Here is a 14,730-nt window from a genome sequence, read left to right on the forward strand (position 1 = left end):
GAATGAATAAATATAGCATAGCGCGTAAAGACGTAAAATGCAGCGTGTATAAATTTATAAAAAGATAGTGACGTTAATCTTCTCGATTAATCAATGTTTTATCAAAGTTGTGAAAAAAAAAATAGAAAAAATTATAAAATAAATTTCAAGAGTAATTTTAATCTGAGAACAAAAGGGCTTATCTTGTTTCAAGTGCAAAAATGTAAGGATAAGTGAAAGCTGCAATTCTAAATACGCCATCTTCATAGCGCGATGTGTATACAATATTTTCCGTGAAAACGTGAAACTTTGTAATATTTACGTGCCTTATGCATAATCATGTAGTCGATGTCGAGTCGCATTCAAAACCAGCTGCAAACTAGGGATGCACGCGCAAACATCCCCTTAGGGATACGTCACACTCGGTTGCAACATAGTGCAACATTTGTCCCTCTTGCTCGTCGACTTCTCGTTTATCGCTCGTCAGGTCCCCAAAACGAGCAACATCTAGGCGCGCGCATGCAGAGATACAAATTCTGCGGGGTTGCTATCGCGTTGCGGGACACATTTTACTAGGTGGGCGTGCGGGAGGGGCTGAACGGGGATGATAGTAGCGTACGGTCGCGTGGGACCGTCACCGCCATGTTACCGCGGACGCGAATGAAAACGTGGGAGTCGCGTGGGCGAGCGCGTCACAGGGGCGGTTATTTCCACGGCGAAATCGCGCAGGAACGTGACTATTGCGGGCCGTACACTGCGATTAGGGTGTGATAGAAACATCGGGATGTGAAAGGGTTGCCCCGATACGGCATGTGTGTCCATTTGTCACGGTTAACGTCCGTTCGTCTGTCCGTCGGGGTTAGAGAGCGTCACGTAATAGCGGGTTCATTCGAGGAATTCGCCAGATAAATCACTTCTCCCATCGCGCCCAAGAGAGATAACGCTCTTGAAGCCCTTCCGAAAAATTAAATGCGTTATGAAACGCGCGATACATGCCGCGGCTTAGCAATGATTGCCAGTGATGGATCACTTGGCTCGCGTTTTTTGCCTTGCGATATCTTTTCGTTGAGCGATTAATTTTCAGTAATAAAGCGTGCACTTGTATTGCAATTTCGCACGTGTATTCGTCCGAGAGCTTCACACCGATAAACCGTGAAAGGGTCGTTTGAAAAAATATTTATATATGTTTCCGACAACGTAAATTTAAAAAAAGCAGCACGCACCAGCGGGTTTCCACGAGTTATCACTTTACCTTTATCGCATTTGTGGACAAGAAGTACGACCACGCGTGTGTCACGCCACAGTAGCTTTTTGAATGCAAATTCACGTCGACTTATTTATTGCAGTCACTTTTATCCCGTTAGAATGCCGCTTTTCGCGATCCCGTCGTAATAAAAATGATCGCGCAGGCGTATATCTTATAGAATATCTGTATCAGGATCACATCTTTTAGATGTACCGCCTTTTAAGTCACGCTGCGTAAAAAAAGGACAAGACTTAACGTCTGATATCAAACATGCCAGCCTACTTTCATTTATGAATCTCTCTTTTTTTAGAGATCAAAGTAAAAATTTTGGGGAACGTGTAATTTTATATTACTTGATATTAAAGAAAAAAATAGAAATTAAACTGCGGACTGTTAACTATTCTGGTATTACTTTATAATTTAAAGCTATCGATTTTCAATAAAATCAAAGTTCTATAATATTGATTTCTGGAGAGATTGATGATAATCTGAAAAGTTATATCTTTAAGCGCAATCACGAGCGACATTTATGTAATAATGTAAAGTTCGTTCTTTTTTCGCGGAGACAACACGCAAGAATGCACTTATCCACTCAACGCAAGCGGATGTATTCGACTTTGTCACTTGCATGCCAACACGAACAATTTTCCTCTTTCTCGATCGACAGATCTAATTGCCCGGTTTCGTGAACGATCTCTAAATGGCAGTAATCTCAATATCGGAATATCGCCGACCATGCAACAATGCCACGTGTTTTTTACATGGAAGCTCGACAAAAAGTGGAGAAATGCTTTATATTGTATAAACAGATAAAACTATTATCTACTTATACTGCTATGACAGTTGTTATATTCGTAGAATGATAAAAATGAGGTTATTTAAGAGGTCAATAAAAATACCAGTTAATAATACAACGATAATAAAATTTAAGGAAAATGTTAACATTTTTACAAAACGATGATTTTAAAGTTTACTTTATTTGTAAACGGTAAGCAATTTGTTGCACTAAAACAAGTCTGTAAATGATGTCACGGTATTCATACGTTACTGTCCCGTAATGCAATTTTGTGTCGTTGACCCATCATTACCAGGAAAGAAGCGGCTTTCTTCAAACGTTATTTAAACCTGAAGTACGCACTTTGAACGGAAATTCTTAGCAGATAATGTCTCGAATTCATTTTTTGAAGAATCATTTCGGCCAATATTCACTACTCATGTCAGACAAAGTTCGTGTTTGCTATCGAAAAGATATCGCATTGTAAATAAAGTAAGGAATCGAATTCTTTCAATACCATTGGAGTACGTCTGTATACAAGAAATATTTGAAAAACTTACTTGTAAAAACAAAAATACAACAAATTTTTTTATTATAAAATATTAGGATATATTCTATGACTCTGACATATATGTTCTCGCTCTAGAAATCACCAAAAGTTTAACATAATAAAAAAATTTTTATGCGTTGAATTTATTTATATGGGTGCTTTTTGTGGAAAAGATTTGAGAAAGAAATTTGTTCTACTTTATCGTTGATCTTGAAATCTTCTCTTAAGTTTGCAGTGAGAATGCGATACATTATTGCTTGCAAAGAGAGTAAATGCAATTACAGTTACTGCACTTGCACTTTAGAAACCCCGCTCGTCGGTGAGAACATTTGGTCGTTGGGTTAATTCCCTACCTCGAAGTGGCGAGTCCGCAAAATTTCCGACGTGTCAGTACGTTGTCCCACGCGCACCGTGCACGAGTTTCACAGACTCTCGGTGCATCGGTGAAACCAGTTTCGCGTCGCCGACAGAATCACTTATCACGCGCTTCGCTTTAATCTGCTTGCACTCTGTACTAATGCGCGATCGCGCTATTTTCAGATCGTCATTCTTCGACATGATAGTTTACGTAATGGCGTAATATCATAGAGTTTTTTAATACTGCAGTTTTTAGCACTTTTCCTCTCTGCCTGCAAGCTATATTACTACAGTGCTATAAACGCGTCATATAAACGATAAAGTGTTGAATACATTTATAAAATTTTGCGAATCTTAATTTTTCAATATTTTGAAATAAATATCGTTCATCGGTGTCCAAAATTCGGTATATAATTTTTTCTCTTTATTCTTTTGATTTGCAAGACAATTTATAAATCGTGAATCGTCCTCCCAAAATTTTGTAACATTAAGGTGACAAATAGTGTTATTCAACTTGACAAATTGGCGCATTTGTCTAATGACATTCTGCATGTTATCTCGTTAACTTAATTTCAGACACAATATTATCTCACGAATGTCTCTCTCTTTCTCTCTGTTATGTAGTGCAGCTCAGACCGTATTACATTCCATTCAGTAATTTAATAACCGGTCCGTTGTATTCGGGACGCAAACTCGTTATCCATACAAAGAGAAGCTTCCCGCCTACGCGATGACCCCTACACGACCCCTGATATGACCATACAACCCCCTGGATTTTCGAGGGATGATAGCGGATGATCGCTAGCATCGCGCCGTCCGCATTACGATACGATAGTATGCAGCCACCAGTCCCGTTGCCTATGAGAAGATCGAGATCGCGCGCGCGCGTGTGGATCATGTTCGTTATCGACCATACGAACGCCGACTAAAATAGATTATCGTAAATTGCAGGCACGAGATATTTACGTACACACATCCATTACACGTGCATAATACAATAAGGAAGTATAATCGATTCTTCCACCAACTGATCAAAATTAACGTCTACTTCTGAATTTGCGGTCTAATAATCTTTCACAAACTACAAAAATTGAATTTGCAAATTTGCGTCTTGAGAACACATCTCATTCGAAATTAATTATGAATTATTTAAATTATACAATAATTCATGATAAATTTATTTATATGTCTTTGTTTTAAAGTTACAGTTTCTTTAGAGCAATTAAAATTATTATCAATTTGGCTATTTCTAGAATCTGTTATTTAAAACACTGTCTTTTTATACCTTTCTGTGCAGTTTATTCTTATTTTAGATATATGTTCAATAAAGTAAAAATAAATAGCTAACATTGTTAACAAAGCTAGATTTTTTTCATGAGAATTTTGTTACTAAATTGGCGTAATTATTCATTAATCACTGTCCTTGATATCAAAAATAGTCCAGTGCAATAAAATTATAAATATCTGCACAAATATCGAAAGTACAAAATTTGAATCAAACGCGATACACGCGTACGCGCGCGCATTCATAGGCTGCAATCGCGCGGATTTCATGGGGGGATCACGAATTGGCGGATCCAACAATTTTTTTCGTGCGATATGATCGGGGGATTGCAATCGTAAATCCGACATCACACGGAAATATAGGATCCGCCGATTGGATCTACCGTTGTAATATCAGTCGACTGCTACGATTTGTTGTTTGATGCACCCCTTAACAGCTGTCTGGTATCGATAAATATGATATTAACGCACTGGATGCCGCCATCGGCATCGCTGTGTCTATAGACCTTCCCTCTGATCAATGTAGAAATATGAAAAGCTGAGAAAATTGGACGCGGTGAAAAAATAGAAAGGAGCGTTTGAAATGCACGATGCAGCATTCCGGCTGCTGCTGAAGTGAGAGGGAAGTCTCGATAAAGATCCGCGTCTGGCCTCTTCAAGAACGGATTTTCAAGGAGCACCGTAGCGTACATACATGCGTACATGCGCGCACGCAAGCGTGCGTAATAGCGCTTACGTTACGAAGCTTTTGCGTATGTAATACGCTCTCTGCTCGGAAAATGCCGGGTGGAGTGCCGAACGCGTTGTCGAGATAAAAGCGCGAACCGAGACGCAGACATGACGCGTATATACGCACAAATGTATGCATGTTATGTTTTATGGCTGTGTGTGATACCGATATCTTAGAGCGAGAACAACCGACGTTGTTCCGCGTCTGGAAATCTAAAGAGACGAATATTTCATATTTTTATATGTAATTGCGCCTCTTTCTACATTAATTTTTTACTTTATACTTTATTATTAATAAATATTATATTTATTAAATTTATTTCACGATACATTTGTTAATCGCAAGATTTGAAGTTTATCCAATTTAGATTTTTATTATTCAGAAAATTTATTTTTATCGAACAAAAATCATTTGTCGTGCTCGTTTCACACGAACACTTGTCAGAATAGAAATGTGTCCCACTTTACGTCTGTTTAATATTCAAAATGTGGTAATCGGCACTTTCGGGGAAATTACTGTCGACGCTCTTTCCTTGCGAAATTCTATGAAGTAAGAAACTATATTTGTGTGAGGATGTTTTATTAACACTAATGGGATACGTCTGGTCATGAATGGTGAATCATGACGAGGTATACACACGTGGAATTCGAGACACGGAATTATAGCTCGGAATTACGAAAGACTTATGTCACACGACAAAAATAGACATTGACAAAGAATAAAGGCTTCTGCAAATCGACGATATATCGATGGACTATTAAATAACTGAGTAGCCTACGAATCGCGTGTTAATGTAATGAGCGAATGACTTGTGAACTAAAGATTTCTTATCGGCAGAATGCTTATCTAAAATAGTTGTGAAATAATATACGAATAATTAAAATCTAGGTATACATATGATGAGTTTAGTAAAGCAAAATTTATTTTTGAAAAATCGTACGATGAAAATTTGTTTTGAATTTAACATTTTACTTGTAATAATGTATGCGTATACATATATTAAATAGAGAGAGAATGAGAGATAACTATAGTTTCTTTCATGTAAAAATTCAATCGAGCATCAAATTTTCAACGGAACATCTTTTTACATCAACGTTCTGTTTTATCTTAAACTTTGCATTTCGATTACGAGGTAGATCGCTTCACCTAGCCACACGAAAAAGTAGTTCGCGCAGCTCTGGGACGACCTGAGCCCCTTCAAAAATTGGTTCGCTTAATGTTGAGCATAGCTAAGCGTTACCAAAGCTCTATATTTTCCTTACTCATTAGTTTAAGGCACGAATTCGTCGAACTCTTAGCCGCTTTGTTATATCCGTGGAATGGATTTCCTCTTACGAGATAGCATTGGAACAATCTTGCCATCTGTTGAGCGTGGCAGGTATTATATGTTGCTTATATCGCCACACGCACATTCCTCGAAGTTTAACGTTATAAATCTGCATAACGTTACGCCTCGTAAAAGAAACATGTTAAAATTATTAATCAAAATTAATTTTGATATATATATGTTGTATACGATACTTTTTTGTTCTTAAGGTCCTGCGCACAATAGAGAAAATATTAGGAATAGGAATGAATATTAAATATTAGGGAGAAGAATTTGGAATTATTTTACTTCAAACAAAGGAGATGTATTAGTTATTCCTAATTCTTAATTTTTAATTCATGATACGTTAATATATTCCATTTTCTTGTTCTGAAATGAAATAATTCCAATTTTCTATTCCTAATATTTAATATTTATTCCTATTTTGTTTATTTGATCATTCGACGTGATTATTCGATTGGTGATAGCATTAAAGGCAAAAGAGAACCGTTTATTTTTTTGAGAACAAAACTGAAAGAATTCCTTATGTTGATGGCGCATCTAACTACGAAAACGTCGAAGCTGCTAAGCGCACTCTAATACTTTCATTATGTCATAATGAACGCTTCATAATGATATTAGTCTCATTATGCGCGACGCTTATTAAAATTGCGCGGCTGGCTGGGCAAGTTCCGTTTGAACATTTCAGTCAGTAACTTTGCTATGGCTTATGTCCTTATCAACTTGCTCCGGTAACGAATTGATTTAACTGTTCATTGAATAGTGCCAAGCGGAACAATGAAGTACCGTTATCGATGATAACAAAACGCTCAAAGATATCTTAAATTCCTTTCTTTTGTCACATCTACTCTATTATTACATTATATTTCACTACGATCATTTTCGTTATGTTCGAGAAATATTGCTAATTCCTTTTATGTATATTATTCTCAATTAGTACATTTTAATTTATTATATATTTTACATATTATATATTATATTACTCTTACGCGTAAAAATGAAATATATTTAATATCAAGCATTGATATTAAAAATATAAATAAGCGCACATTATTTTATAATTAAAATTATTTTATCATTATCTAACTTGAAGATTTTTTTATATTTGGATTTTTCTGATTTTCATGAATACGAATTTATCCATATTTAATGATTAAATTTTATATCCACCCGTAATGTAGGGAATAATATTTTTTCTATATATTACAATATTTTATTTAAAATGAAATATTTTCCAACTTATCTCGCTCGGTTTAACGCGTAGTATTCGTGAGATTGTTCTTCTTTTTGCATGCGGTAACTAATTACCTCCCTTTTAACAACGTTCCGAGATACACGCGTAGTCGTCGCACGGCGAATAGTTCACCCACCCCCAGCGGCTCCGCCTTCGACATTGTATGCGCCCCATGACATTGTCCCGGACACGTTTGCATTCTCTCTCGGCGGACCCGACGCCTCTTTTCTCCCTGCGCTTCGCTTCTTTTTCCCTTCGTACGTGCATCATGTGTGCGCAACAGGGACTCGAGCAACGTCTTTCTACTTCTCCGCCTTCTTTATTCCCATATGGTATCCATCTTCGATTGCGACATCATTGTGTCGCATTATGTGCACCAGTGTGCGCATTGTTTGGAATGCATTCTGTATTCGTGAGTGGTCATCGTTGCGCCTTGCCGACGCTACGCGTCTTCGGGGACAATCATGCAGCGGAATAATTGAAGATGTAGGGATACATTCCGAGCATGAGTTGTTAAATAATTCAAATACTGCAACTAATTTTTATAAGTATAATAAAATGTGATAAGTATAATAAAATACAATGTGCATTTCTCATTGTTATGTTTCGTTCTTATATTGTATTATATTTTAATTCTATGACACATCTCTCCCTCTCTCTCTCTCTCTCTCTCTTTGTAAATTTGTTTATAGATAATACCTGATTAACGTTTGCATCTCGGTCGCAGTTAACGACGGATAATCGAATTATTTCCGTCGCAAAGTTCTCTCGTATACAAACTTGGTCATAGTTAACCAAGCTAGCGCTGACGTGTTGAAGCATTAGGAAACGATGCGGTACGACGCGAGAAGTGCTTCCGTCGTCGAGCCTACGTACACGCAATCCAACTTCGTTGTCTAATACACAGATGTCGGAGAGAAACGCGCTGCCACCCTAAATAACGAGGGACGCAATTTGTCGTCGCGTGCAAAATTAAAACGTCCCCGCGTTCTCACCCTTCGCGCCCTTCTCCTCGTTGATATTGTCGCTACGTGAAGGAAGACCTAGCATACCAACGATCTCTTGTTACGAGACTCGTTTACAGAATTAACAGAAACGTTGACTACACGGAAAGAACGACTAATTTGCAGAAAAACGTTTAACGTGCTGTTTTAAATGATTTAACAACGAAATGTATTTGTATCAATTTATTTATTATTGTAATATTATAACAAATAATCCTATAATATATAAAATAATTCTATAATATATAAAAAATAATTCTACATATAGAAATTTAATTTTATGAAAACAAATATAGAATTGAAAATCTTTTTTGTACAATTTTCTTCATTTTTAATTTAATTTTTCTTTTGTTACTATACGTCACATATATGTGACATTGCATAATTTGCACTAATCATAATAACATGATGGATTAAGAGAGTAAATCAATGTTAAAATTAAACTTTGTGTTGTACGCAATGTACAATAGAAATGGAAAAGGCATAATCAGAAAATTAAAAGGATCATTTTCTATTTGTGGATTAGTCGGTTCTTTTCAATTACAGCGGTAACGAATGTGTTAAATAAAATTCAACGTCACTCGATCTCCACCACATTTGCGTTATCGCTCGTTATTGCGAGATGATGATTCGGAAACGGGGACGGCGTCACGTCGAGGGTGGTTCGTAGCCCTTGGAAAAAGAGGGTAGCCAGTGAACGTATCCTGGTAACGCGTGTACCTCGCGCGAAATGCAGGGACACGCGGACGCGCGGGGCGACGCAGTCTGAAAACGAACGAGCGCATTGTAACTCTCAAGGGGATTGATTCGGTCCACGTCACGTGGGGAGAATGGACGATATCGATTGCCAACATCCATGCGAATGTGCTTATAGGGGGACTTTCTATCGAACTTCATCATCGAGCTGGCCGCTGATTCTCTCATAGATTCTTTGTTTTTCTCGAAGCTTTCTCTTTCTCATGATATCGAAAGCGCACGTACGTACTTTCGATTACAGAAGACACCTTCATCGAGTAAGTCGGACTGAATAACCCTATTCATCTAAACTTCATCCGTTCTCACGGACTTCTCCCCAGAAATGCGCGAGCCGGTGGTGGATTCGTCATTCGCAAACTTTCAACAAGGAGTAATTCTTCTCACTTCTTGCGTCGAGGCAGTTACAGCTTTCACGGCATCTTTTGGGAAAAGTTGTTCGCCCGGAACGCGGCGTCTTACAAATTCAAATGAGTCTTAAGTACGGGCGCTATGCTGGCAACTGTTCTATGTCGTCGCCTACTAATCCGTTGATTTTCTTCGTCTTGCGACAATCACGAAGAAGCTGTCGTCGATCATCGTTAAAACATTTATCGATTGTCTTAGAATGTTAAACGTGTTAGCAAGTAGAACGTTAGAATGCTTTTCATTAACACAACTATCTCGCGTAATCCCCGATTGATCATGTGCGAGTATAATCTCGCCAGAAACTCAGCAGCGTTTTGTGTTAAATGGAAATTAGATCATTCTGCTCGGTTTTGTCGGTCGATGCTCGCTTAATTATTTAACGAACAAGTGAGCGAGCGTCCGCGCGAAAATGTTTCGTCGTCGAGTAACTGTATGCGCCGCCCGTTGTGCGATTAAATCTCATTACGCAATATATGCCGGAGAATAAATGCTCCGTCAAGTTTCGAATAATCGTCGACCGTACGCTGCCAATAATCGACTGGGAAAATACGAAGTTTAATAATAGAGCGTATATATACCTTTTTGTATCGATGAATAGAGGAAATATTCTCGCATCTTTTTACGATTAATATGATAATGAGAGAATATTTCTCTGAATATGAAATCTGTTTAATTAGTCATAATATATTTTTAACCATAATTATTAAATTATATCGCTATTATTCGTTATTCAAATAATATTGTTTAAATATATTTAAATATATTATTTAGAATTATTGCACTGAAATAATTACTTTGTAACGATTAAAAGCAAATGCAATTAATTAAGTGAAGTATAAGAAAAGTTTATTTTTAAATAAATTTTATAAAATTCTTTGTTCTCTTTTTATTATTGTTAGGTTTTTGATTCCAATTCTTTATCTTTTCGAAACTCTTGACAGCACGCTGCCTGCTTGTCAAACTTCTTAACTTACTACCATTTCCATTTCCATCGCTGCCGATCTCACCCTATAACTTGAAGGACTTCTTGGTTTGGATTAAGCAGGTACGAGAGTGGAAACTGCACCGCAGTTTGTATCGGATTTACATTCTGTTGGGATAATGGCCGCCGAAGTTTCGTCGAAGAGCGATGGGGGATTCTAAGACAATAGATAAGACTGAACTTTCCGGAATAATTATTATCCTTCTACTTGGGCGTGTCGATAGATTTTCCACGGTATCCCGGGAAAACAATTATACGGAAAGTAATTACGCGAATTTTAATAGTTCCCGATCATGGTTTTATATTTTTTACATAATTTTTATTGATTTATTATTCAATTACTTATTTATTAATTACAATAAAATATGCCAGACACAAAAATATATGCTACATTCAATCAAGATTATTTAATAGAAGTTTTAATGAATAATATTTAACAATTGTGGAGACTTTTTCTTTCTTAATACATTATTTATATTCTAATTTACGTAATATTTATCTTAAAAAAAAAAAAAAAAAGACGAAACTTTTTTTTAATTACATACCACTTTGTGATTGTAAACATTTTTGATTGCAAGCATTGTTGCCTCTAAATGTAGCGCTGCGAAAGTGCTACAACCACCGATAAGGTTTCCTCGAATGTTAATTACGTTCACGTCAAACGCATCGCGTTTATCCCGCATGGGCACATATCCTATCTCCCAGGACCTTTAGCCATCGCAATTACGTTAGAACCACTCGATATTCCAGCCCGCATAGCAACGATTCTCTATCACGACTCTCTCTCTCTCTCTATCGCCCCTTCTATTTTCCATTCTCATTTCCTCTTTCTCTCTCTCTCTCTCTCTCTCTCTCTCTCTCTCTCTCTCTCTCTCCTCTCTTTCTTCCCTTTCGCAATGTCGTTTCCGATTAACATATACGCGTTACTTCTCTTCCGATTTTCTAATTCGGCAATAAAGCGTTCGATAGAGAATCTGCTGGATCGGAGGATCGTATGAATCGATATGGTCACGATGCGGCGTCCGTTCGATAGACGAAAATCGACTTCGTATAATCAGGTACGATGCGGCGTTACGCAGTTTCACGAACAATGGAGTGGGATTATGCTTAGGATAAAGGGTTGAGTGTGTGTGGTTAGCCGTGGTAGCCTGACGATGAATATTACGCGGCTGAATGGAGGAGCGCTGGTGAGGGAAATTGCGGGTTTTACATGCTAATTTATTCCCGTCGTTTTTCACGCACAACGCGTCGCGCGCAAAAACGCGGAGCGCGGCTTGAACCAATTGTAATTGCGTTATTATCGAGTCTGATTGGAAAATTCACGGGGTATCGCTGCGCAATTTTACACGCGTGATATTTTATTTCGCTCACTTTCTGCGCTAACAATATGAGGAGAACGCAATTGCATCTTTCTTTAAAATCTTCTTCGGCGTTATTTGCATTTCAACATTCTTATTTTTCACATCTCCGATATAGTTTCGTAGCGACGACGTAGCTTCGTCGCAAAAATGCAAGTATTCAAATTTTATGGCGGCGTTTACACAGACACACCCCGTATGCATAAAATTAAGCCACAGTACACGCTCCCAGAAAGAGAAAGCGGAGGAACGACGGTCCTGGTGATATAAATTTTATTCAATGCCTTGGTGCGAAAATTCAATCTGCCAAACTATCGGCGTACAGCTCGACAACGCCGAAGAAGCTGCTGTCCGTAAGGAATTCGCAATTCTCCATGCAAATTCTACGTCGTAGAAAGCGCAACCACTTTTCGCTTCGCGTGGCCCAGTCATATCCGGCGCAACTCACTTCTTTCGTTTAAGAAGTCCTTCCCATGATCGCGTTATCGTCTGCGAAATTATAACGGAAATAAATTATTTCCGCAACTCGGCCATCTCTTGGCTTATCTTCATGTCCATCAACGACAAATAAATAGCGGATAGTAGAATTATTTTTTTGACTTTTTTATGAATTTATACGTTTTTGAAATCACTAGATGTCTGTCGCTATTAGATTCTTCAGTGAATCAGAAAACTTTGTTGAAACCATTTAAGAAAATCGATAGTAAGTGTATTAGAGATTAGATAATATATTATTTTGTTATCTTTCTTTTTCATTTTTTAGTTTGCTAGGAGATTTAGTTTTTAAATTACTTGTTCAAAAACTGCCTTGCCACTTTTATGGAGGAAACAAGTTATATTCCAAGTTATAACTAGTACATTTATTTTCTTCCTTTCCGGGCTTTGTCCTTTCTCTTTTGTTTAGCTGTCATATATTCCACAACTTTCAAGAATTTTCTGGAATATTAATTTCATTGATTATGGCGCAAAGAGGAGCAGGAGACTTTCTTCGACGAATCACTTTGACTCTCCCTGGTTATTAAATTAGCAACGTTTGGTGACGGTCTTAAAGTTCGTACGTCTTTCCAAGAAGCTTAACCTATGGCATTGTGAGAGTTTTCAATTATAATAGCCTTGAGGCCCTACAGTCGCGATTTACGATTACAGCGTCTCGAAGAACGAGCCTCGATAGGAGTGAGAGGGGGGGGGGAGAAAAAGAGGGTAACTATTACTTGCGAGAAGAAAACCTTCTGGAAAGCGCAACCTACCAGCTGTTTTCGTCTTTTTTGCACTTAAGTGCATTTGTTAAACGTTTTCCGCTCTCGCTGGATGAGTGGGTGAGATATCGCAGAATCTAGACAACGCCGAATGTGTCTACCGGCCTACGTACATTGTTGCGAGGTGACTCGCGGTCTGTTCCGTCACGTAGGACGTGTTAATGAACTTGGCGAGATCGGCGTAAGATCGAGCACTAAGTGTTATCCAAGTTGTCGAAGTATTGTCATTACTTGCGATGAGAATCGAGAATGCGGATCTTTATCTCCCATCGTATTATAAAATCTGATGGCTCTTTTGTGTGGGCGTTTATGCGACTTTTCTGCTGTGGCAGCAGGAAAAAAATGTAAATGCGAAGAAAGTATGGGACGCGTTAATAAAAACTTGGAGAAAAAAAAAGATCGCTATTAACTGACATGTATACCGTGGGATATGAATATTAATGATTCTGCCGTAATGCATGAGATGGTCTTGCATGTATTTGAAGTCGAACGGCGCTGTGAAACGACTCTCTATCTCGGCACAATGCGTCTCCTCGCGAACTTACTTCAATGAACGAAACCAAGGAGAAAAAAATATCGCGACAGTAGGAGAATGGACGGTCAAGTTAAAGAGCTTCGAGGGAAATCCGTAATTTTATATACTAAGAGCTCGCGGGGTGAAAGCATTTTTGCCCGTCTCGGCCAGGCGCAGTTATTATCATCTATTTTACCTCGAAACAAAAGCTTCGTGAACTGCGGAGATAGAAATAGCGAACATTGAACGGAGGTCAGCCGGTGACCAACGCTATTGTCGAGCAAGACGAGCGATGGTGCACAATTTCTTTGAAAAGTTTTCACGACGAAAACCGGAGGGAGAGAGGCTTTATAATGCTCGTCTTCTTTTCAATATTACTATGATATTTCTACGACGGAGATTACATTTCATTTGATTTCTGCATTGTTAATTAGACCTTTACATTATGTTTTACAAAATTATTATATTATTATCTTAGAACTTTGAATGCTTCTCTTCAAAAAATAATAGTACAAGAAGTTTTGTTAAAATGATATTTTCATAGGGGAATGTGTAAGTTTTAGTTGCATATTGATAAATGGCGGTGATAACTTTACGAGAAACTTTCAAAATGTATTTAAGTATTAGGATTTAATATTAAAATGTGATTCAAGGCAATCTACTGTCCTTGAAATGTCATATTCTTGAGCAAATTCTGAGACGTTTTTCCTTTTACAAAATTTGGTCTGAAGCTTAGAGTTTTCGAGTTATAATTGGAAATAGTTAGCTACTTCCGGTACAGCGGGCAGGCACACGTTACAAGACTAACTTAACACTTGACAGTCTCATTATGCATTAAGTAAGTAGCTAACTATTTTCAATTATAACTCGAAAACTAAGTTTCGGAGAAAATTTTGTAAAAGGAAAAATTGTCTCAGAATTTGCTTAAGAATATAACGCTTCAAGGACAGTAGGTTGTTTTGAATCATCTTGT

At 37.7% G+C, this 14,730-nt stretch overlaps 1 protein-coding gene and 1 non-coding gene across 2 annotated transcripts in view; one reads left to right on the forward strand and one right to left on the reverse strand.

Moving 5' to 3' along the window:
- raskol (Ras GTPase-activating protein raskol) overlaps positions 1-14,730 on the forward strand; it is a 270,162-nt gene that overhangs the window by 29,235 nt on the left and 226,197 nt on the right. The gene's annotated exons all lie outside the window — the stretch shown is intronic.
- On the reverse strand, positions 6,051-6,200 carry LOC137000291 (U12 minor spliceosomal RNA). The gene has a single exon (XR_010890583.1). It is a non-coding gene; the product is annotated as a U12 minor spliceosomal RNA (small nuclear RNA).

The sequence above is a fragment of the Linepithema humile genome, chromosome 5 (assembly GCF_040581485.1).
Source record: "Linepithema humile isolate Giens D197 chromosome 5, Lhum_UNIL_v1.0, whole genome shotgun sequence".
In the NCBI taxonomy this organism is placed as follows: Eukaryota; Metazoa; Arthropoda; class Insecta; order Hymenoptera; family Formicidae; genus Linepithema; species Linepithema humile.